The 26,336-nt window shown below is 38.3% G+C and overlaps 1 pseudogene; it reads left to right on the forward strand.

Annotated features, from left to right (window-relative positions):
- The window catches only part of LOC134391858 (CDK5 regulatory subunit-associated protein 2-like), a 69,745-nt pseudogene that overhangs the window by 43,115 nt on the left and 294 nt on the right, over window positions 1–26,336 (forward strand).

The following is a 26,336-nucleotide window of genomic DNA, read 5'->3' on the forward strand; positions in this document are numbered from 1 at the left end:
GTCCCATAAAAGAGTTACTTTGATGGAGTAAATAATAGAGATTTAACCCCTCTTATTTATAGAGCTATAGGAATCGAACCTGTTCTTTTGAATTTAAAAAATCTCTGTGCTACCTAATTGCACCATTGTATAGTAAGATCAGCTAAATAAGCTATGAGCTCTATACCCCAAAATGTTGGTTTATACCCTTCCCATACTAATCAATCCCCTAATTTTTTCCACCATTTTACCTACCCTTTTTATAGATACTATAATTATAATATTTTAGCTCACACTTATTAGAAATAAATATACTGACCATTATTCCTATCCTAATCGAAAAACCAAACCCATGATTCACGAAAGCAATTACCGAATATTTCCTAACACAAGAAATTGCATCTATACTCTTGATAATAGCCATTATTATTAAGTTATTGTATTCCAGACAATGAATAATCACAAAATTGCTAACCGTTAATAATCACTGTGGCACTAATTACAAAAGTTGAACTTTCCCCATTTCATTTCTGATTTCCTGAAGTAACACAGGAGTTCCACTAATATTAGGCATAAATTTTTAGCATTTCAAAAGTAGCACCAATCTCACCATCAACTAACTTAAACACAATACTAACCATCACTATATTATTAATTTTAGTAAGAGGATGAGGAGGGCTAAATCATACACAATTATGAAAAGTCTTAGCTGACTTATCAATTGCTTGCATAGGCTGAATGAAAACCATTCTAATTTATAACCCTTCTGCAATAATTCTGTTTTTATTTATCAATATCCAATGGAGTTGATTTTTGCACCCCTTTATCAACTCCTCCTGTTCCCCTCCCCCTCTCCCCTCCCCCATCAACATCATATTCCCTCTGCAATAATTTTAAATGTACTAGTTTACATTACATTAGCACTAAGTTCATAACATTGAAGTACATCTACCACAGCATTATCATTATTATACACTTGAAACAAATCATCGCCAGTAGCCACCACAATCGTAGGAACCTTATTTTCCTTAGGACGTCTAAGGATTTTTACCACTTACAGGATTTTTACCTAAATGAATTATTATTTATTTATGTTAAAAAGCAGCAGCATTATTATATCAACATTTACAGCTATCATAGAATTAATTTTATATTTTTACAGTCTACTGATTTACACCATGTCATTCACAATATTGCCAATAACCAACAATATAGAAAGAAAGAAAGAGAAAGAAAGAAAAGAAGGGAGGAAGGAAGGAAGGAAGGAAGGAAGGAAGGAAGGAAGGTGAACAACCATAATCATATGTTGAACTTTTAGGAGGAGAGAACAGAACTGTGGTCACTGAGGGTGGGAGAGGGGGCGGGGGAGGGTGTGGGTAGAGATTGAGTGATGGACACAAAGAACGTTGACAATTTGTAATGGTGTACGTGTTAATAATATTGACTTGATCATCACGTGTTATGCACAAAAATACTAATAGTCAACTCTGTACCCCACAAATATGTATAATCAATTACACTGCAAGTGTAAAATAAAAAAATAAAATTTAAAAAACCCACAACAATATAAAAACAAAATGACAGTTCAAGACGACAACACGAACAAAATTCATTTCTATCACCATTTATTATATTATCAGCCCTTTCTGTCCCCCTTGCACCAGTATTGTCAGCGCTGGATCAGGAATTTAGGTTAGTCAGACCAGAAGCCTAACCAACAGGCTTCCATCTACTTCTCACTCCCTGGAGGACAAAAAGGCGTCAGGAAGCTCCCCCAAGTCCCCACACCCCAAGAATTAAAGGCCCTCCTTTGAATTCGCAATTCGATGTGAAATTTCACCTCAGGACTTGATAAAAAGGGGGCTCAACTTGTGTCTTTAAATTTACAGACTAATGCTCACTCACCACTTTACCGTACTTCTACCTGTGTTTATGAATTGTCGATTATTCTCCACAAACCACAAGGACATCTGCACATTGTATTACTATTTGGTTCCTTAGGTGGAATAGAAGGGACTGCACTGAATCTCCTAATCCACGCTGAACTAGGTCAACAAAGAGCTATGTCAGGTGATGATAAAATCTGTAATGTTATCATTACTGCCCATGAATTCGTAACAATATTTTTATAGGTATGCCTATCGCAATCAGTGGATTTGGTAATTGATTCCATTAATCACTGAGACTTCAGATATAGTGTTCCCACCAATAGATAGTACAAGTTTCTGATTTCTACCACCGTCAATCCTACTCCTTCAACAATAGAAGCTGGTGGTGGAACAAAATAAATGTCTATCCACCTGTTTCGTATGGTTAAATAAGGAGATAACCAAAGTATGATTTCACAAATCACATGGTTTGTTGTGGAATATACTATAAAGCAAATGTACCTCACAGGGCCTGGTTTTCCAAAGCCTTGCAGTTTCAAATATTGGACCTTGCAAGGACTGGAAATTTCCCTCAGGGTATAAGTCCCTGTTGCAAGATAAGGATTGTGGCACAGCAGGTTGCTGGCTCAAAGACAGCCTAGTTACTGATTGTTATGTAAAGATACTGAGAAATTGCTGTAAGAAGGAATGTTTGCTAAGATCAAGCCTTTGTTAATTGCCTTACTGGAATGTCATCTGGCTTGTTTCACTGAAAGTTACCAGCCTATACTGTTAAACTATAACCCCACCTATGTCTCTTCCTGTAACTTCCTGGTCTGGAGAATAAATGCAGGAAGAGAACCCTAATTCAGGGTTAATTTCCCAAGGAAGGGATGGCTCCCGCTTGAGCATCCCAAAGGGAGATTAACCACTTCAGGGCCTCTCACCGCTCAGTAGAGATGGGCTTTGAGTAATCCTTTGCATCTCCGTCACCCAGGGGAAGTGGGGTGACAAATCCATGGGGGGCGAGGCAATGTAAAGCAACAGTTTATTGCCATACAAAGGAAATTTTTTCTTATTTTCCTTAATGCTTAAAGAGGGAAATTTTTTCTTACGTTCTTTAATGCTTAAAAAGGGGAAGAATAACGAGAATACATATCACAGGGAATACACTCAGTAGACCAGGTATACCAGCACATAGCGAGTGAGTTCCAATTTCATTAAAATCCAATTATTAAAGTCTAGTTGCTCAAATAGGATGGAAGCAGGCCTCTATGGAAAGTAAAATCTAATTGAAATTTAAAGTCTACCTTCATGTGGTATGTACTCAGAGATAGGGCTTGACCAGCACAGCAGAGATGCTTGGCGAGACTAAGGCCCCTCAACGCTGCAGGGCCCTGCAGGTGCTGGTGCGTGAGGCTTCAGAGATTAGCTCAAAGGCTCACAGGCTGTGGCCCTGTCACTGCCTGAGCTCTAGGTCTTCAGAGCAGCAGCTGACACAGTGTAGTCTGCCACAGCCAAAGCTCATACAGGAGTCTCTGTAGATGTAACCACTTTCTCATTACACTTAGCAGATATTTCATCAATTTTAGGTGCTATTAATTTTATTATAATTATTAATGTAAACTCATAAACTATATCCCAGTATCAAACACCACTATTTATTTGAACTGTATTCTGTACAGCTGTGCTTTTATTACATTTCCTTCCAGTTTTAGCAGCTGGTATCACTGTAATATTAACATCCCAATATTAACCCCACTTTTTTTGATCCTGCAGGAGGAGACCAAATTTTACGTAAACATTTATTTGATTTTTTTGGTGGTCATCCAGAAATTTAAATTCTTATTTTATCCAGATTTAGAAGATTTCCACGTAAAATAATATATTCAGGAGGAAAAACCCATTGAATCTCATGGGAATAATCGGAGCCATCATATCTATCGGTTTCCTGGGATTTATTGTATGAGCCCATCACATATTTACAATAGGAAGAGACATTGATGCATGAGCATATTTTACATTAGCCACTATAGTTATTGCTTCCTACAGGAGTGGAAGTATTCATCGGATTAGCAGCCCTTCTCAGAGATATATCAAATGATCGCTGGCAATCTTATGAGCTTTAGGCTATATTTTCTTATTTACAGTTGGAAGCTTAACAGAAAGACTTTGAGTAATAACCTCCCACAATGAAATGCCATAATTAAATACAATTACATGGTTTACTACTATTTTCTCATTAATCCTAGCATTATTTATTCTTTTTCAACTACAACTATAAAAGCATATTTATTTTTTAAGTCCATCAACAAAATCATTTGAAGTATCAAAACATGTAATCCCTTCAGGAAAAAAAATGGATGAAAATGTATTTGCCTCTTTCATTTATGATAATAATACCACCTATTATTATTCTACTTATTTCATTCCCAGATATTTTATTTCCTGTGTCCAATTGTCTACTTAATAATCAATTAATCACTATTCAACAATGTTTATACAACTTGTATTAAAACAAATAGCAATACATAATATTAAAGAATGTACTTGATCCCTAATATTAATTTCACATCTTATTTACTGGCTCAACAAATGTATTAGGCTTAATATCCCACTCATTTACACCAGCCACTCAATTATTAATAAATTTAAGTGGAGTTATTCCACTGTGAACAGGAGCAGTAATTACCAGCTTCCATCATGAAACAAAAGCATTGTTAGTTCATTTTCTACAAGGAACACCCATTCCATTTATTCCCATACTAGTAGTTATTGAAAGTATTAGTCTTTTTTATTCAATCTATGGCCCCAGGCATATGGTTGACAGCTAACATTACAGATGGTCACTCACTGATTCATCTAATTGTAGGAGCCACATTAGTTTTAACATCCATTGGTCTTTTAACAGTTTTAATTACTTATTATCCTAATTTTACTCATTTTTAAAAATTTGCTGTAGCCTTAATTCAGCCTTATGTGTTCACCCTCTAAGTAAGTCTTTATCTACGTGATGCTTCATGACTTACCAGACCCGTGCTTATCATATAGTGAATCCTAGCACCTGACCACTCACAGGAGACCTACTTAAAACATTCAATTTAGTAACATGCTTTCATTTCAACTTGATAATCTCAGTATCCTTAGGCTTATTAACCAATGCATTAATAATATATCAATGACGATGGGATATTATTCAAGAAAACACATTCCAAGGCTATCATACATCAATTGCTCAAAGAGGCTTATGATTTGGAAAAATCCTCTTTATTGTGTCAGAACTTTTCTCCACCTGGCTGCTTCTGAGTCATTTGTCATTCAAGCCTAGCCCCAATCCCAGAACTAGGAGGTCGTTGCCCACTAACAAGCATTAATCCACTTAATTTCCTAGAAGTCTCATTTCTTCTTCTTTTTTTTTTTTAATTTTTATTTTGTTGATATACAATGTGGTTGATTATTGTGGCCCATTACCGAAACCTCCCTCCCTCCCTCCCCCGCAACAATGTCCTTTCTGTTTGCTTGTCGTATCAACTTCAAGGAATTGTAGTTGTTATATCTTCTTCCCCGCCCCCCGGTATTTTTTTTTTGTGTGTGTGTGTGAATTTATTTATTAATTTTTAGCTCCCACCAATAAGTGAGAACATGTGGTATTTCTCTTTCTGTGCCTGACTTGTTTCACTTAATATAATTCTCTCAAGGTCCATCCATGTTGTTGCAAATGGCAGTATTTCATTTGTTTTTATAGCTGAGTTGTATTCCACTGTGTAGATGTACCACAGTTTCCGTATCCACTCATCCAATGATGGAACCAGCCCAGAAGTCTCATTTCTTAATACATCTGTCCTATTAACCGCAGTAATATCAATTACCCGAACCCTTTATAACCTAATAGAAGGCAACCACAAGCTTACACTTCAAGCCCTATTTATTGCAATTGCGTTAGTTGTTTATGTTGCCTTATCACAAGCTTCAAAGTATTTTGAAACATCATCTACCTGTTTGTTATAGCAACAGGTTTCCGTGCTCTACACGTAATTATCAGTCCTGCTTTTCTTATCATTTGTTTCTTATGTCAATTAAAACACCTCTTTATATCTAACCACATTTGGGGTTTGAAGCAGACTTGATATTGGCATTTTGTACTCTGTATACAGATGGGGTCTATTTCTGTATGTTTCTGTCTATTGATGAGGATTTTATGGCTTTAGCATTAATTAGTACAACTGACATCTAATTAGCTTCAGTACAATCCAAAAAAGAGTAATTATCTCCTATTTACTATATTAGTATTTCACTAAAGTTATTGCTTGTAATTATTGCATGTTGATTACCACAATAAATATTTACACAGAAAAATCAAGTCCATATGAATGCGGATTGGACCTAGTAGAATCAACCTACCATTCTCCATAGAACTTTTTCTAGTAGCCATTATGTTTTTACTATTTGATCTAGAAAGTGTTCTTCTATTACCTTTACCATGAGCATCTCAAATAAGTTACTGAAAAGTTATACTCACTATACAACTAATTTTAATTTCTATTTTAGCCTTAGGCTTAGCCTATGACTGAGTCCAAAAGAGTGTAGATTGAATTGAACATGTTAAATAGTTTCAATAAAGCAAGTGATTACCTGCTAACTACCAACATGCCTTTGGTTTATGCTAACATTATCTTAGCATACATAACATCCTTAATAGGATTATTAATACATATATTGATCTCCCCTAATATCTTCACTATTATGTTTAGAAGACATAATATTATCATTATTCATTCTAGGAACCCTTGTAGTCTTAAACATTTACATCATATTATCCACTATAAGATTAATCATTTTAGTCGCTTTTGCTGCTTGCAAGGCTGCTGTAGGTCTAGCATTACTAGTGATAGTATGTAGTGCTTATGGTCTTGACTACATAAAACCTTAAATCATCAATGCTAAAAACTATTACTCCTACAATTACAGTAGGTATAGTAGCTTATTTTCTTCAGATTTTTGTGCCCATCAAAATACCAAGGACATTTGTAAGGAAAGTAAAACCAGTGTAAAATAAAAAAAAGCTTAGGCTCTCTTGCCTTACATCTGTTACAAGTGGGCAAGATGCAGCACAGTCACCAGAAACAAGTTATAAAAGTAGTGTAACTACACGTGTCTGCCCATTTACTGATTCTGCATGCTTGTTATAATTACGTAATGCTTGGCTTGTAACCACTATCGTGTATTGTGATATAAAAGAGATAGCTGTTCTAAACGGTAGAACAGCAGAGCATGGAGGCTCAGCAGAGTAGAGTGTGAGCTTGTCTTGGAGGAATAGAGCATGTCTGTGAAGCTCACATCTGAAGAATAAAGTATGTCTACCTTGCATAAAGCTGCCAGAGTCTTCTTTCAATAACCTGACTCACAACCTGCACAGGAAAGGGCAGAGGGATCTGAGATTCAGCTCAACAACATTCTTCACAGAAATAGAAAAAGCATCCTAATATTCATATGGAACAACAAAAGATCATGAGTAACCAAAGCAATTCTGAGCAGAATAAATAAAGCCAGAGGCATGACACTTCCCAAAATTCAAACGATATTACAAAGCTATTGTAACCAAAATACCGTGGTACTGGCATAAAAACAGACACTCAGATCAATGGAACAGAATAGAAAACCCAGGAATCAACCCACATACTTACAGCCAACTGGTCTTTGACAAAGTCAAGAAGAACGTACATTAGGGAAAAGACTGCCTCTTCAATAAATGGGGCAGGGAAAATTGGACATCCATATACAGAAGAATGAAACTGGACCTGTACCTCTCACCATATACCAAAATCAACTCACAATGGATTAAAGACTTAAATACAAGACCCTAAACCATAAATTTATTAAAGGAAAACATAGGGGAGACACTCCAGGAAGTAGTACTGGGCAAAGACTTTATGAATAAGACCCCCAAAACACAAACAACAAAAGAAAAAATAAACAAATGGGATTATGTCAAGCTAAAAAGTTTCTGCACAGCAAAGAAACAATCAACAGAGTAGAAAGACAGCCTAGAGAATGGGAGGAAATATTTGCAAAGTATACATCCAACAAGGGATTAATATCCAGGATATACAAGGAATTCAAACAACTATCCAGTAAAAAAACATATAATCCAGTTTAAAAAATGGTCAAAGGAGATGAATAGACATTTTTCAAAGGAAGACATACAAACAGCCAACAGGTATGTAAAAAAAATGCTCAGCCTCACTAATCATCAGGATAAAGCAAATCAAAACCACGTTGAGATATCATCTCATCCCAGGTAGACTGGGTATTATTAAAAAGACTGAGAATAACAAATACTGGAGAGGATGCAGGGACAGGGGAACTCTTCTACACTGTTGGTGGGACTGTAAATCAGCACAGCCATTATAGAAAACAGTATGGAAGTTTCTCAAACAACTACAGAAAGAACTACCATATGATCCAGCAATCCCACTACTGGTATGTAGCCAAAGGAATGGAAATCATCATGTCGAAGGGATACCTGCACTCCCATGTTCATCAAAGCTCTGTTTACAACAGCTGAGATACAGAACCAACCTAAATGTCCATCGATGGATGACTGGATAAGGAAAGTGTGGTATATTTACACCATGGAATACTACTCTGCCATAAAAAAGAATGAAATACTCCCATTTGCAACAGCATGGATGGACCTTGAGAAACTTATGTTGAGTGAAATAAGCAAAACAGAGAGGGATAAATACAGCATGTGCCCACTCATATGTGGGAGGTAAAAGAGAAAGGAAGGCAGGAAAGACCACAGTATTGTGGTGGTCTTACAGAGGGAGGGAATATTTCTAGGGCAGCAAAGCAGAGGGGGGAAGAAGGGGACACGGAGGGTGGCTGGGGGACAACTGGGTGGGGACATGGGGTATAAAAGCAATTTCTGGTAATCTGTATCTCATGAATATTTGTAATAATAAAAAAATTTAAAAATAAAATAAAATAAAAAATATTTTCTCCTGTTCTGCACACTGCCAGCATTTTAAACATGCAAAAAACAAGAAACCAGATAAAATTAATTTTACCAATATATTTCATTTAAACCAGTGTATCTAAAACATTATCATATTAACATACAATCAAGATAAAAATAATTTATGAGGTATTATACATTTTTGGTATTAAGTCTTTGAATTCTGGAATGTATTTTCTACTTGTAGCACATCTCAGTTTAGAATAGTCACATTCCAAGAACTTGTAGCTACAGGTAATTGTTGGCTATAGTATTAGACATCACAGGTACAAAGGAAATATCATGAGGAAAAGAAAAGTAACAATATTAACAGAAAAAATTACAATAATTAAAACTTATGCCCTTTACATATCGGTTTACATATACATGTAGAATTTAAATCGAATTTCAAATTTATCTCAGAACAATTAGTTGCAACATAATTATAAAAGCTAATTAAACAAATATATAGCACTTTTAAAGCAAGAAACATTTTTTAAGCAAAATTTTTAGTACAATAGCTAGTTTAAGACCATTCACAAATTAAGAAAGTTACTGTTACTATAAGCTATATTAATTGTATATTGCTCTGTAACAAATTACCTCTAAATTTAACTGCTTAAAACAAACATTTATTATCTCACACTTTTATGGGTCAGGTATAATTGCTGGCTTTGCCAGGTCTTTTGGCTCAGGATATCTCAAAAGCCTGCAATGAAGGTGTCAGCTAGGGCTATTGCCTCATCTGAAGTTTTGACTGGGGAAACAATCTTTTCCATGCCCACTCACATGGCTACAGTTGGGATTTGGTAACATGTGGGTTCTTGAACTGAAGGCTTCAGCTCCTCTAGGGCTGTTAGCCAGATGTCTCCCTCAGTTATGTGCCCCGTGACCTCCTACACATGGCTCCTGAAAACAGCAACTGGCTCACACCGGAGTAAGCAAGTAAGAAAGCAAGAGGGTATGAGCAAGATGGGAGTCAGAGCCTTTCCTACTTAACCTTGCAAGTGACATTCCATCACTCTTGCTATATGTATTTCATTAGAAGCTAGTCATTAAACCCAGCCCACACTTAGGAGAGGAATTACACAAGGATAGCACTGAACAGTGTGAGAGGGGATGTGAGTAATTATGATAATTAGTGATAATTCTTTTAGCAGCAAGACTCTATGATGAATGGCTAACAGGTCAAATTGTTTTTAGAGCAGAGATAAGCAGCCAACAAAGTTTTTCTTCATTTATAAAATCAGCGGGTGTGGGGACTTGGAGCAGACAGCAGAGGCCGTGATGGGAAATTGCAATGCCTTGAGCAGTTTTCAGACTTAAGCCAATTGACAGGCATAAGCCCAATTTATTAAAAGGAGGCTGGTATATTGATGAAGGAATATGAGTGTGATCACACATATATTTATTAAATATTCTTCCAATTCTTCTCCAAATAAGTATACACTTAGCTGCTAGCAGAATTTTCACCCTGGTTTACTGACAAGTGGATTAAGAGCTGTTACAGAAGAAAAAAAAACAAGTGAAAACCCATAAATCTACATCCGTACCTCTGCACCCCACTCCCAGAGACAGCTAATCAGAAGTAATATCACATTTCTGGGGGAAATTGCAAATATTACTGTAACTATAAAAGATTTTAAAAATAAAATGGTGGTAGCCCTTTCATATTTACATATTTTTCCCTCTTTTTTTAATAGCCTTATTAAGATGTAGGTCATATAACATAAAATGTACCCGTTTAACTCTGATACCAAAGCCAGGCAAAGACACCAGAAGAGAAGGAAACTACAGGTCAGTATCCCTGATGAACGTGGAGGCAAAAGTTCCTGAACAAAATATTAGCAAATTGAATTTCACAACACATTAAGAGGATCATGCACCATGAACAAGTGGGATTTACCCCTTATTAGTGGACGACATCAACCATCTATTTTCTGTCTGATTCTATCTTTTGTTTCATTTGATCAGCGAGACAACTACCTTCTGCTTGAGCAATTTCTCCAGGGAAATAATTAGGTCTAATGTAAAGTGAAACTCTTTTTTTTTTTTTTTAGTATAATGAAGTTTGTTATAGAAAATCTTTACATTTAATATATAAGATAAATGTTAAAACCCCCTCCCTCATCATATCTCTGCAGCTCACAGCATTCAGGTATAGTCACTGTCTAAAAGAAATTTCTTTTTATTGAAAGATAAATGATTATATATATTTGTGGGGTACAGAATTGAATTGAAATGCATGTTGTGATCAAATCAGGATAATTAGTATACTCATGTTTACAAAATGTAATCTTTGTGACCTTTAGCTAGTTTCTCACCAACCCCCTCCCCCTCCCATTTTTCCACCTCTAATAACTACAGTTCTGTTCATACATTTTTTTATTTAAAGTTTAATGTATTATTATGACCTTTCTTTCTCTTTCTTTCTTTCCCTTCCTTCCTTCCTTCCTTCCTTCCTCCCTCCCTCCCTCCCTCCCTCCCTCCCTCCCTTCCTTCCTTCCTTCCTTCCTTCCTTCCTACCTTCCTACCTTCCTTCCTATTTATTTATTTTTTAGCTCCCGCTTATGAGTGAGGACATGCAGCGTTGCCCTTTCTGTGCCTGGCTCATTTCACTTTACATAACTTTCTCTAAGTTCATCCATGTTGCTTCAAATGGCAGAATTTCATTCGTTTTTATGGCAGAGTAGTATTTCATTGTGTATATGTGCCACATTTTCCTTATCCAGTCACCTGTCAATGGACATTTAGGTTGGTTCCAACTCTTGGCTATTGTAAATAGAGCTGGGATAAACACGCGAGTGCAGATATTACTTCAACATAATGATCTCCGCTCCTCTGGGTATATGCCCAGCAGTGGGATTGCTGGACCATGTGGCAGTTCTATCTGTAGTTGTCTGAGGAGCTTCCACACTGTTTTCCATAAAGGCTGCACTAATTTACAGTCCCGCCAGCAGTGCAGGAGGGTTCCTCTTTCTCCACATCCTCACCGGCATTTGTTATTTTCTGTCTTTTTGATAATAACCAGTCTAACTGGGGTGAGATGGTATCTCAGTGTGGCTTTGATTTGCATTTCTCTGATGCTGAGTGACGTTGAGCATTCTTTCATGTGTCTGTTGGCCATTTGTATATCTTCATATGTGACATGTCTATTCAGCTTCTTTGCCCATTTTTTAATTTGGTTACTTTTTTCCTTACTGTTGAGTTGTTTGAGTTATTTGTATGTTCTGGATATTAATCCCTTGTCAGATACGTAGTTGGCAAATATTTTCTCCCATTCTGTAGGTTGTCTTTTCACTTTGTTAATTGCTTCTTTTTCTATGCAGTAGCTTTATAGTTTGATATAATCCCATTTGTTTATTTTTTCTTTTGTTGCCTGTGCTTTGGAGGCCATATTCATAAAGTCTTTGCTAAGTCCTGTATCCCGAAGTGTTTCCCCTATGTTTTCTTTTAGGAGTTTTGTAGTTTCAGGTCTTATATTTAAGTCTTTAATCCATTTTCAGTTGATTTTGGTATATGGTGAGAGGTACAGGTCTAGTTTCATTTTTCTACATATGGATTTCCAGTTTTCCCAGCACCATTTATGGCAGAGGCAGTCTTTTCCCCAATATATGTTCTTGTTGCCTTTGTTGAAGATCAGTTGGCTGTAATTATGTGGGTTGTTTTTGGGGTTCTCTATTCTTTTCCTTTGGTCTGAGTATCTGTTTTTATGCCAGTCACATGCTGCTTTAGTTACTATAGCTTTGTAGCATAGCTTGAAGTTAGGGAGTATTATGCCTCTGGCTTTATTTTTTTTTTGCTCAGGATTGCTTTGGCTATTCAAAGTCTTTTGTTGATCAGTATGAATATCAGGATGGTTTTTTCTATTTCTGTGAAGAATGTCATTGGTATTTTGACAGGGATTGCATTGACCCTGTAGATCATTTTGAGTAGAATGGACATTTTCACAATGTTAATTCTTCCAATCCAATGGTATGGAATGTCTTTCCATCTTTTTGTGTCCTTTTTAGTTTCTTTCAGCAGTGATTTGTAATTCTCATTGTAAAAATCTTTCGTCTCCTTGGTTAATTTGATTCCTAAGTATTTCATTTTTTTGGTGACTGTTTTAAGTGGGCTTGCTTTTTGATTTCTTTTTCTGCTAGTTTGTTACTGGAGTATAAAAACACTACTGATTTTATATGCTGCAGCTTTACTGAAATCATTTATCATATCTAAGAGTTTTTTTGGTAGAGTCTTTAGGTTTTTCTTTATATAGGATCATGTATCTGCAAACAGGGATAACACTTTCAAGGCTTATCAGTGTTGTGGCAATTATCGGTATTTCATTGGTTTTTATGGCTGAATATTGTGTGTGTGTGTATGTGTATGTGTACCACATTTTATTCACTCATTCATCACTTAATAGACATATAGATTGTTTCCACATTTTTGCCGTTCTGAATAATGCTACTATAAATAATCATGCTTTTTTTTCTATTTCGAATAATACTGCTACAAACAATCATATACAGGTTTTTGTTGAGAAGAATAGGCATTTTTCTGTTGTTGAGTGGAATGCTCTATAGATAACTGTTAAGTCCAGTTGACTTATTTGGCTAAGTTTTCTGTTTTCTTTTTGATTCTCTACTTAGTTGTTCTATCGATTATTGCAAAAGGTGTAATGAAGTTATTCTTGAATATCAATTTCTCCCTTCATATCATTTGAGTTTTTGCTGCATGTATTTTGAAATATTCTTGTTAGGTGTATATATGCTTGAATTGTTATATCTTCCTGATCAGCTAACACTTTTATCATTATAAAATAAGCATTTTTGTTTGTAAAAAGTTTTTTTTAAGTCTATTTTTTCCAGTATACACATTTCAACTCTATTTTGGCTGTTGTTTGCATAGAATATCTTTTTATATCCTTTTACTTTAAACTTATTTGTGTCTTTGAATTTAAAGTGGGTCTCCTGTAGACAAGATATACTTGGATCTTGCTTTTTAAAATCTTATCACACAATCTCTACCTTTTGATTAAACTGTTCCATTATCATTTAATGTTATTATTGATATGGTTAGTTTTATATATGCTTTTTTTGCTTTATTTTCTATAAATAATATGTATATCTTGTTCCTTTGCTCCCTCTTTACAGCTTTTTTTGAATTTGTGGATATTTTCTAGTATAAAATTTCAATTTCTTTAATGTTTTTAAAATTTCTGAGTTATTTTCTTAGTAATTGTTCTATGACTTAAAATATATATATTTTTAACTTATCAAAACTACTTTTGACTTATGCTAACTTAATTCCAGTGAAATATACATGATTTACTCACATACACCTTTAGTCTTTCCACCATTTTGAGGTTATTATTTTTGCACATATTACATCAATATATGTCACATAACCCCAAATTTATTGTTATAACTAATAGCACATGGTATAGTTTACTATAACTTTATAATAAGTCTTGAAGTTGGGTAGTATTTGTCCTATGACTTTGTTCTTCTTTAATATTGTGCTGGCTATTCTGGATCTTTTGCCTTTTCATATAAACTTTTCAATCAGTTTATTGATATTCACAAAGTAACTTACTGGGATAATGTTTGGGATTGCATTACATTTATAGGTCAAGTTCGGAAGAACTGACATCTTAACAATATTGAGTCTTCTTATTCATAAACATGGAATATTTCTCCATTCGATTAGATATTTGTTGATTTATGTTCCATCTTTTTTATTCTTTTATTCTCTTTGCTTTTCAGTTTTCAAGGTTTCTACTGATGTATCTTCAAGCTCAATGATTCTTTGCTTGGCCATGTCTAGTTTGATGAGCCCGTTAAAGACATTCTTCATTTCTGTTACATCGTTTTTTACTTTTTAGCAGTTCCTTTTAATTCTTTCTCAGAGTTTCAATCATTTCTTTTCTTACATTACCCATCTGTCCTTGCATATTTTCGACTTTTTTATTAGCACCCTCAGCACATTGTTTATAGTTTTTTGAAATTCTCAGTGAAATAATTCCAAAATTTATGCCATAGCTGAGTCTGGCTTGATGCTTGCTTTGTCTCTCAGACTGCTTTTTGCCTTTCAGCATGCCTTATAAATTTGTTGTTATTGTTGAAAGCTGGACATGACATATCAAGTAAAAGGAGCTGATATTTATATGGCTAGGAGTTAGCTTGTGTTTACTGTGTGCTGTAGTGTGGTGTCAGAAGTTAAGATTTTTCCTTTAGTGTCCTTATTATTTACTCTCCTGTTATGGATTTTCTTAAAGACTCCATAAATAGGGTGTGAGGTTTTAGTTCTTTTAGCTGTAGTTCCCAGTTTTTATAAAAGAGCCCTACTGATGTATGGTAAGGTATCAGGGGAGGCAAAGAAATTTATGATTAGGTTTTCATCTTTTAATGAACCTGAGTTAGAATTTCCCTTCCCCCACACCAAAGGCTAGAGGGGACTGGAGTTGGCTATTTACCTTTCCCCAGGTCAGTTAGGCTTCAGTAAAACTCCAATAGGTTAGGCTCTACCAACCTAGAAGTTTCCCTTGAAGAGCAGATATTTTAAGAGCAGAGAACTCTATGCATGTTTCAAAGTGGTTACTTTTCCCCTTACCCTGACTGATGCATGAAAGGATTGTTCTCTGATCTTTAGAGTAAATAGAGCTTTCTAAGTTAAAATTCAAGATGTCCTCCTAAGACTCACCCCCTCAGATTTTTTAACTCTCAAGTTAGTCTATACTGAGCTTCCAGCATTTTACAGCCTAAAGTGTTTCTACCAATGTTGGTTCCAGCCTTTGCTCCTGGACTTCTGCTTCTGATAAGTTGTAATTTTCTGTACTTACCTGTTCATCTTTCTAGTTTAATAGGGCAGCATTTTGCCTTGTGACTTCAATTCTCTGATGGCTGTAAGGAGAGTTATTGATTTTCAGCTTTTTTCTTGATGTGAGGAAAAGAGTGATTATTTCCAAGATTTTTACAAATTAGATTAGAAACCGAAAGTCTTCTTTTTTTGAAAAAGAAGTATTTTTGAAAAATCAATATAAAATTTCAATGTGGATTTTACACATTATGGGTCATGGAGGGATTTGTAAATTCATAATTACTCCTTAACATTTGGTATAGGTTTTATAACATATATCAAGCATTTTGGATGTTGATGGAGTTTGGATGTGTTGTCCCCTCCAAAACTCATGTGGGAATTTGATCTCCAATGTGACAGTGTTGGAAACTAATTGAGTCATGGGAGTGGATCCCTCATGAATGGATTAATGCTCTCTCTGGGGGAGGAGGGGTAGTGAGTGAGTTCTCGCTCTATTAATTCCCATGAGAGCTCGTTGCTTAAAAAGACCCTGGCACCTTCTCTCTCTCTCTCTTGCTTCCTCTCATCATATGATCTGCTTGTACCTGCCGGCTCCCAGCCGCTTTTCCACCATGAGTAGAAGCAGCCTGAGGCCCACGCCAGATGCAGCTGTCCCAGAATCGTAAGACAAATAAACCTCTTTTCCTTATAAATTACCCAGTCTCAGGTATTTTGTTATAGCAACACAAAACGGACTAACACAGATATATTCATTCTGTCAACAAATATTTGTTTGCCATCTACTATTGCTAGATGCTGAGGATACAGCAATGAGGAAATGAAATGAAAGCAATGTGGTCTTTATTTTCAGGGATCCCACTTTCTCCCTTTTTTGAGCTACAAGAAGGTTAAACTTTTGCACATAAAGAAGCTCTAAAAGTGGGAAGGTCCAGAATTATGCAGTAGCTCAGTCATGCTGGGATACTTTACTTCAGTCTTTGCCATCTCCTTGATCTTGTCCTTAGGATCGCAAGAAGATTATCACTTCTCCAAGCCTTATGTCTTCTTCAGAGAGGTCCCACAGAAGGAACAGAGAAAGTGGGAAAAAAAAACTAATCCTCATAAATAACCATTTTTTTATACATAGCACAGATTTAAGTGTTCTAATTGCAATGAATACTTAATTGAAGGATTCATTATTTCAGCACAATTAATGTGTGTTGTCTCAACCATAATTTTATAAAACTTGTACATCTCAACAACAATATCCTCAGTTATTCCCTGTTTTTACTCACTGAAAGGCAAAAAAAAAAAAAAAAAAGAAAAGAAAAAAGAGAGAAAACTGATGAAAAAGTTCAAGTGAACGCACAAACAAAGCTATATAGCCAAAGATAGTGGCATTGACACTGGCACTTACTGGGGAGGGGTATAATGATGAAATACCTCAAATTAGTAATTGACACATGAAAATTCAAATTTGATACATGAGTAGGGAAATATGATGACTTTACACAAAGTGTAAGGATGGTTGTATGAAAGTTGAATAATTAAAAACTGAACTCAAAGAGTCTTTGGTCAACAAAATACTAAAGTAAAAAACATAAGAAGCTAGAAAAAAAACTACTAAAGTTAAGATGATGAACAATAAAACCATTTAAACATAGCATTTAGTCCAAATAATTACCTTAACTAGGGTTACAAAATCACATGAATGTAATACATGGTATTTTAAAGAGAAATAGAAAACCTAATGAAAAATTAATGATTATTATAGCAATAATGACAACAGTGTGATCTGAAAATATTTATTTATTTATTTTTACAGTAAAGAGTATGTGCCTTTTAGTATTTTTTTAAACTTTAACTTCTCAATACACATCGTAGCTGATTTTCGTGACCCTTTACGCGTTCCTCTTCCCCCTCCCTCTCTACCCTCCCCCCCATCTTATCCATTCACTTGTCTTAACAAGTTCAAGGAATTGTGATTGTTGTGTCTTCTCCCTCTGCCACCCTTTATTTGATTGTGTGTTTATTTATTTATAGCTCCCACAAATAAGTGAGAACATGTGGTACTTTAGAAACAAAAAATGCAATAGAGTGGGGAGGCAAGAAATGAAGTAAAATATGAAAATTTCTCAAATTTTTAGAATGTATTCTTTTTCATTATTGATGTTGCAAAAGTTGGTTTTGAAGCTTTCCCCTAGGGAATCAGCATTATTCTTTTTATGGTTTGAACATAGATGCTGTTTTAAACACAATGCGTAAAATGTGTATAAATCAAAACTGCGGGAGTATTAATGGCATATAACACTCATATTCGGCTCAATCTCTCCCAGTTTGCTCCGTGGCCAATAACCAAAACTACATTTTTTATTTATAAGCTAATTTTTTAAATTTATTTTTATTAGCATATTCATTGTTACAAACATACTTATTCTTTATGCCCGTTAACCCCTCTCTTTCCCCCTCCCCCCTCTAATAACCATAGGTTTGTTCTCTCCATCTGATATATTAATTGTTTCTCTGTTGATTTGTTGCCTAATCTGTCCAGTACTGAGACAGGTGTGATCAAGTCCTCCCCTATTATTGTAGATCAGGTTCTTGTGCTTTGAGAACCTGGTCCTTTGAGAGAGAGGACCTCTTCCTTTTTGGTCTCTGCTGATACCTCTTCTTGTGTCAATGCAGTTGAGAGTCTTGCATTCCGTCCTCAGGGTGTTGTGACTGCTGCTATAGAGATTAGTCACTTTTGTGGCAGCCATGGCAATTGTGGTGGCTATAGTGGGTTACCCATGTAGAGATGGTGTTTTTTGGTGTGCTCCTTATCTGGGTGTGTCTGGGCTTGGCTTCCCTGGCCCCATGCCTCAGGACCTTTGTGGTTCCCCAAGGCAGTGGCGGCAGCTTGCCTAGTTGCATTTGGGTTCAGCATCCCCTGGCTCCATGCCTCAGGACCGTGGCAGGGCCCTGGGGTGGTGGCAGCAGTCTGCCTAGCTGTGTCTGGGTTCAGCTTCCCCCAACTCCATCTCAGGACCATGGTGGGTCCCCGGGGTGGTCGCAGTAGCTTGCTCGGTTCAGCTTCCCCTAGCTCCATGCCTCAGGACCCCAGTGGGGCTCCAGTGGGACCCCAGGACAGTGACAGCAGCTTGCCTAGTTTGCAGCTGGGTTCAGCTTCACCTGGCTCTGTGCTTTGGGCCCTGGGTGGGGCAAAGCTACATTTTAATGCTTCTCTAATATTTCTCAGAGAGTGTAGTAAGCATTTTATTTTATTATTATTTTATTGTCTTGCTTGACCTTAACGGCATTTCTATAAGGCAGGAATGATATGGAGGAGCACTAACATAGGACAAGGCCACTCACTGCCATCTCTCTCATTGAGACATAAGAAAAAGAGGCAGAAAATAAGTTATCTTCACTGGTAAGTCAAGTTTTTGTAGGTCTATGAGAGTGAAGTAAGAGATAAATAAGCTGTATAGAATAAATTCAAGATGTGTTAGGAAATAACAGGTCAAGCTCCAACAGGTGCCAAGGTGAGCCAAGCACCATGCACCACCAGGGACATAGTCTCCATCCCTGGAGGGAGCCGCCCACGGCCCCAGCAGGAGCCAAGGGTAGCCAAGCCCCATGTACCTTCAGGGATCCAGACTCAGGGATCCAGCCCCAGAAATTCCTGCTCACTGCCTGAACAGGAGCCAAGGTGGTGTACCATAGCCACCACCACACCTACTGTCACCACAAGGATGGCTCATCACCACAGTAGCAGCCAGGGCCACTCTACAAGCAACCTGAAGCATACTCAGTAATATAAGAAAAGTCACCACCCAAGACTGCAAATAGAGGAGGAAATCTTTATCCTCATAGCCAACCACACAGTAATAGAAGAAGCAAGTCCTCTACCAGATGACCAAACATCAATGAAAAATACTAGAACTACAAACAAACAAGAAGATATGACACCACTGAAGGAATACAGTAATGCTCAAACACCAGATCCCACAGAACAGTGAACCCTTGAAATGTCTAAAACGGAATTCTGAGCAATGATTTTAAGAAAACTCAAAGAGATGAGAGAAGACTCAATTAGAGAGCACAATGAAACAAGAAAAAATATCCAGAATATGAAGGAGAAAATTTACAAAGAGATTAATACCTTAAAATAGAATGTAGAACTCCTAAAGAATGAAAGATTCACTCAATGAAATAAAAAACACAACAGAGACCTTGAGCAGCAGGCTAGAACAAGCAGAAAAAAGAATTTCAGATCTTGAAGATACTCTTTTTTGAAATAACCCAGGAAGACAGAAAAAAAAAAAAAAAGAATAAAAAATAAGGAAGAAAATCTTAGAGAGCTAGCAGACAACCTCAAACACTCTAACGTTCATAATTGTGGGTAGTCCAGAAGGGGAGGAGAAAGGAAATGGCATTGAAAGCCTATTCAAGCAGATTATAACAGAAAACTTCCTAGGCATAGGGAGAGATGCAGACCTTCAGATCTAGGAAGCCCAAAGGTCCCCAAAACAGATTCAATCCAAAAACATCCTCTCCAGGACACATTATAGTCAAATTTGCAAAGCTCAAAGACAAAGACAGGATTCTTAAAAGCAGCAAGAGGAAAGTGTCAAGTGACCTATAAGGAAATCCCTATCAGACCAAAAAGAAGAAAGTGGAATGATATATTTAAAATACTAAAAGAAAAAAAAAATTGCCAGCCAAGAATCTATACCCAGCAAAGCTCTCCTTCAAAAATAAAAGAGAAATAGTGTAATTGTGGGAGTTCACCACCACACAAGCAGCCCTGCAAGAAATTCTCAAGGGAATCCTTCATTTAGAATTTGAATAATGATGACCACTATCACAGATACACAGGAAAGAGTAAAACCCACTGTTAAAACAAAAATGCTGATGAGAAAGAGAAAGAAGCTAAATCATGCCACCTTAAATTTCCAGCTAACATTGAAGAAGAGAAATAAAAGGGGAAGTAATGATCAAAAGGTATTTAAAAGATCTAAACAAAAAGCAATTAAATGACAGGAGTTAAACCATACCTGTCAATAACAACCCTAAATGTGAATGGATTAAACTTCCCATTCAAAAGACACAGACTGACTGACTGGATTAAAAAGCTAGACCCAAGTACATACTGTCAAGAGATTCACTTCACATGTAAAGACACACACAGATTAAAAATGAAGGGATGGGGGCCGGCCCGTGGCTCACTCGGGAGAGTGTGGTGCTGATAACACCAGGGCCACGGGTTTGGATCCCACATAGGGATGGCTGGTTTGCTCACTGGGAGAGCGTGGTGCTGGCAACACCAAGTCAAGTGTTAAGATCCCCTTACCGGTCATCTTTTTGAAAAAAAAAAAAAAAAATGAAGGGATGGAAAAAGATATACCATGCAAATGGAAACCAAAAATGAGCAGGAGGAGCTATTCTTATATCAGATAAAGTGACTTTAAACCAAAAACCATAAAAGAGACAAAGAAGGTCACTATATAATGATAAAAGGATCTAGCCAGCTAGAAGACATAACAATTGTAAATATGTATGCACCCAATACTGCAGTACCCAGATATATAAAGTAAACATCTTAGACCTAAAGAAAGAAATAGACTTTAATACGATAATAGTGGGTGATGTGAACACCCCTCTCTCAGTGTGGGACAGATCTTCCAGGCAACAAATCAACAAAGACACACAGGATTTAAACTACACCCTAGACCAACTGGACCTGGCAGATGTATACAGAACATTTCACTCAGTGACTACAGAATACACAGTCTTCTCTTCAGTACATTGAACATTCTCCAGGATAGACCACATATTAGGTCACAAATCTAATCTCAGCAAATTTTCTAAAAATTGAAATCATTCCAAGTATCTTTTCAGACCACAATGGAATAAACTGGAAATCAATAACAAGCAAAACTCTGGAAACTATGCAAATGCATGGAAACTAAACAACAGGCTCCTGAATAATGTATGGTTTCAAGAAGAAATTAAACAGGAAATCAAAAACTTCCTCGAAACTAACAAAAATAAAAATACATCCTACCAAAACCTGTGGGATACTGCAAAAGCAGTGCTAAGAGGGATGTTCATGGCAATAAATGCTTACATCAAAAGGATGGACAGACTTCCAATAAACGACCTAACACTACACCTCAAAGAACTAGGAAAACAACAACAATCCCATCCTAAAGGGAGTAGATGGAAAAAAAATAATTAAGATCAGAGCAGACCTAAATGAAACACAGGCCCAAAAATTGGTACAAAAGATCAATGAAACAAAAAGTTAGTTTTTAGAGAAGGTAAATAAAATAGACAAACGATTAGCTACGTTATGAAAAAAAAAGAAGACCCAAACAACAAAAATCAGAAATGGAGAGGGAGACAACTGATATCACAGAAATAAGAAGACTCATTAGAGACTATGATAAAAAACTGTAGGACAACTAAAATGCAAACCTGGAAGAAATGGGTAAATCTCTGGACACATACAAACTACCCAGACTGAACCAAGAAGAGACAGAAAACATGAGCAGACCAATAGCAACTAATGAGATTGAAGCAGTAATCAGCAATCTTCTGACAAGGAAAAGCCCAGGTCCAGACGGCTTGACAGCTGAATCCTACCAAACCTTTAAAGAGGAGTTGGGAGGATCCCTCTGGCTGCCTCTGGTGCTAGGGCTGGGTAGAAGAGTGGGTCTCAGGCTAACACAAAAATCAGACAAGAAATCATGGTGACCAGGACTGAGGTGACAGAGCTAGGAATGGAAGAGGACAGGCAGAGATAGACAGAAAGTAGGATGGACGTGATGGACTTGAAGGGCTTGAAGACCGGATTTAGGGGATGAGGGGAAAGGTTGCAGGGACACCTGTCACCCGGCTTTTGAGCGTGAGCAGCTGTGGGATGGTAGTGGAGGTGGCTGAGTTTGTGGGGAACAGAGGGGGAAAGAGGAAATGCTTTTGGGCAGAGGTAATAGTGAGATGATGCTTTCCCATTGGGACATGTTGGACTTGAGGGATCGGTGAATAGAGTCTAGGAGGTTCTTGGGTATATGAATGAAGTCTTGAATTAAAGGAGGTATACAGATTCATTCCTTAACCAACTACTGAGGATGGCTTTGGGCATGCATGCTGGGAAGGCAGAGATGAACACTGGCCTGCTTACAGGGAGCCCTCAAGGTGGGAGCAGGGACAGATGTTCGTGACTGATGCTGTGATGAGGTGATTTCAAGGTTCTGTGCTGTGACAAAAGCAAGGGAGTGACTGGCCCTGCTTGGGAGTGTGGCAGGGAAGGTTCATCAGAGGAGGCATCGTGGGAGTCAGGTAAGGACAGCTCAGCAAGCAGAGAGAGCGGCACATACACAGAGTGATTGAGCAGTGGGAGCTGTCTTTGAAGAGCAAAGACACATTCAATGCCTTAAAGAGGAGCAATCTCAGACGGCATCTTCTGATGAGAATGTGTCGTCTGGGGAGCTCCGCGGACTCTTTGCTGCTCTAAGGAAAGAAAAGGAGAAAGGAACTGAGGCTGCACAAATGGAGCAGCAGGAGAGAAATCGCTGTGAAGAGAGGATCCAGGCACTCCAGGGGGACTGAAGAGAGAAGGAAAGAGAAATTGCTACAGAGAAGAAAAACAGTTTAAAGAGGGATAAAGCCATTCAGGGTTTAACCATGGCATTAAAATCAAAGGAAAAAGAGGTCGAAGAAATTACCTCTGAAATCAAAGTGCTCAGTGCTGCCTTTGCTAAAGCCACAGAAGCCCCCCAGGTAGCACAGACCCAGAAATTCCAGAGGTCTGGAGACTATGAGGCTGCTCTCTCAGAAAAGGAAGCCCGTTTGGCTGAGCTGCACTCAGAAAACCTCTCCAAGAGTTCAGAGAAGCACAGACTGCACAGGAACATTAAGAAGGTCCCCCAGGAGCTGAGTGACTTGAAGCAGGTGAGGGAGAGACTAGAGAAGGACATGGAGGAAGCTTATCAAGAGAAGAGGAAAGGAGACTGCACCATTCATGACCTTAGAAATGAAGTTGAAAAATTATGCAATGAAGTGAATGAAAGAGTTCAATAGAGAATCATTACCAGAGTCCTCTGGGTAAAAGCAATCAAAAATTGCACAGTCAAGAGCAAGTGACCAAACGTCTAACAAAAAGTACCAATCAAGAGGACTTGTTGCTTCAGAAATTCAGTGAACAAGATTTGGAAGCATTACAGCAGAACAGTTATTTAATGACTGTGGAGGAGAAGTTCAGGAGCAAAGACTTAAAACAGAAAAGTGCTCTTCTCAACAGTCACCAGGCAGCAAAATCATCTTCTCTGAGGAAAAACAAGAATCAGACTATGAAGAGCTGATTCAGTTCTTAAAGAAAGAGCAGGACATCTATGCCCACCTGGTAAAATCCCTGCAGGACTCGGACAGTGTCACCTACCTGCAGGCTGAGTTAAGCATTTCTGCTCTGCGGAAGCAACTGGAGCAGGATGTGCTCTCATATGGGAATTTGCAAGAGACTCTGAAGGAGCAGATCAGCAAAGTTCGGAGACGGGAAGAAGATCCATTTTCATTTTATAGTGATCGAACATCTTATCTAAGTATTTACCTTGAAGAGCACAGTCGGTTCCAAGTGGAGCATTTTTCTCAAGAAGAACTTAACAAAAAGGTCAGCGACCTTATCAGCTAGTGAAGGAACTATATGCAGACAACCAGCACCTGAAAAAAACTATTTTTGGTCTTTCCTGCATGGGTTTCCAGGGAGATGGCAGACTTGAGTCAACAGAACGAACAGAGATTATGGAGGACTATTCCAAAGGGGGCTGCAAAAGCGAATATTTAAGGCACACGGATTCCAATATCATGGACTGCGAAGGGGGCCCACGAAGCTGGCTGCTCTGGAGCCCAAAGTCCAGAAGGTGCGCCTGTGAACCGACTCGCCCCCTTCTTCAATGAGAAGGCCGCGTCGTTAGTGGAATCCAGATACGATTCATCAGTTCAGTTCCAGGCCAGGGAGCTCTCCCTTCAACGGCAGCAGATTAAGGATAGCCATGACATCTGGGTCATTTGTCATCAACACATGAACACCATGATAAGGCATCTGAGGAGCTGCTGCAGGCTAGTGACGTGCATTACTGCGTGGCCAAGGGTTTCCAGGAGCAGCTCAATCAATGTGCGGAACTGCTGGGGAAATTGGAAAAGTCGTTTCTCAATGGAAAAGCAGCTGGAGTGGAAATGAGCACCGAGATTGAACAGATCGAGAGGAATGAAGAAGACAGTGCGACCTACCAGCATGTCCTGCCTGAATCCCCTGAGCCTTCTGCCTCTCACACATTGCCTGATTAGGAAATGTCTGAAAAGTCCTTCTCACGAGACCAGGAGCAAGACAGTGAGACTGAGAAGACTTCAGTCATGGCAAATAATTTTTTCTCCAGACTTACTAATGAAACATATACAGGAAATTCGAACTTTGAGAAAAAGTTTAGAAGAGTCTATTAAAACAAATGAGAAGCTACGAAAACAGCTGGAACAGCAAGGGTCTGAATTTGATCAATGTTCTACAAACATTGTTGCTTATGGTTCAGAGCTACATAACTCTCTGACATCAGAAATTCATTTCCTGAGGGAGCAGAACCAGGCCCTCGATACGATGCTCATTAAAGGATCCAGAGATAAACAGAAGGGAGAGAACGAAAGGCTGCAGAGGGTGGTCAGTGGGAGGAGAGACACAACCAGCAGCTGATCCAGGAGGCCTGCAACAGCCGCAACGAGCTGAGCAGGGTGCAGGAGGAGGTGAAGTTTAGGCAGCAGCTGCTCTCAGAGAACGACACGCTACCCCAGTCCCTCCGAGTGGAGCTGAAGGGTACGAGAAGCTGGATGAAGAGCACAGGAGACCGAGAGAGGCCAGAGCAGAGGCATCAGGAGAAGGCAGGAAGGGGCAGGATCCTGTGAGTGACCTGCACGGCCTCCTGACAGAGATCCAGGCCCTGCAGGCACAACTGGAAAGGAGCATCAAAACTAACAGCACCCTTCAGAGCAGGCTCGAGCAGCAGCTGGCAAAGGGGCGAAGAAGACACAGGAAGGAGCCTCCACTCTGCCTTCTCAAGCCCCATCCATCTCCGAGTGGCCCCTTCAGCTAGACAATCCTGATGGTGACAAATGTCCTGTGGCAATTGATAATTCATTTGATCTGTTTGATTCCATCCAGGCAGTGACACTGACACCAAAATCAGAGACTCCTCCACTCTCTGGAAATGAGATGGACTTCCTCTCCTGCGACAGTGGAAGCTCAGTGACGAACACCCCATGCATGCCCCCCTGGTCACTGGCCACCACCTGTGAGCCAGCAAGAGTGGCTGCCACATCCTGGGCCTGATTGAGCACTATGATGCCCTGTGCAAGCAGATTAGCCAGGGCCAGAGGCTCCTTGCTGAAATGGACATTCAAACCCAAGAGGCTCCCAACCCCACAGGTCGAGAGCTGGGAACAAAGTGTTCATACTTGGCGCCTCTGAGCAAGTTTGTCACCAGCATGAGTACAGCCAAGCTAGTCCTGGAAGAGGCCTCGAGGCTGCTGAAGCTTCTCTGGAGAGTCTCACTCCCCACAAATGGCTAGGGTACCTTTCATTGTGAGCAGGTTGGAGAAATGAAGGCAGAGATCTGCAAACTACATTAAAAAACTATTTGGGGCTGAGCCCGTGGCGCACTCGGGAGAGTGCGGTGCTG

The sequence above is a fragment of the Cynocephalus volans genome, chromosome 12, assembly GCF_027409185.1.
Source record: "Cynocephalus volans isolate mCynVol1 chromosome 12, mCynVol1.pri, whole genome shotgun sequence".
NCBI classification, from domain to species: domain Eukaryota; kingdom Metazoa; phylum Chordata; class Mammalia; order Dermoptera; family Cynocephalidae; genus Cynocephalus; species Cynocephalus volans.